We start from the raw sequence: 476 nt of genomic DNA, 5'->3' as shown, positions 1-476 counted from the left end.
CCATGATTATCACACATGATTATTACATCACAACACAAACGGTGTTATTTGACTGAGGAGCCCAATTAAGATATCAGAATAACAACATAGCCCATAGTATATGATGAAGGAGCCCAATTAAGATATCAGAATAACAACATAGCCCATAGTATATGATGAAGGAGCCCAATTAAGATATCAGAATAACAACATAGCCCATAGTATATGATTAAGGAGCCCAATTAAGATATCAGGGGGAATAACAACATAGCCCATAGTAGGCTATATGATTAAGGAGCCCACATCACAGTATGCGTGTGAGAGACCCTGTATCTCACTCCTTCATGATTATTTAGACAGGGCAGGAGCCAGATGTTGGGATTTGGTCTCACACTCCTTTACGTTGTGAGAGGAAGACGTGGTATGAATGTGGCTGAGTGTCTGCACTGCAGTGGTATGGATGCTTGTGTCATTATTGGAACACCCAGTGCCCATTG

The sequence above is a fragment of the Sardina pilchardus genome, chromosome 1 (genome assembly GCF_963854185.1).
Source record: "Sardina pilchardus chromosome 1, fSarPil1.1, whole genome shotgun sequence".
Lineage (NCBI taxonomy): Eukaryota > Metazoa > Chordata > Actinopteri > Clupeiformes > Clupeidae > Sardina > Sardina pilchardus.
The sequence above is the reverse complement of the archived record's forward strand: the minus strand, read 5'-3'. Positions refer to the sequence as shown.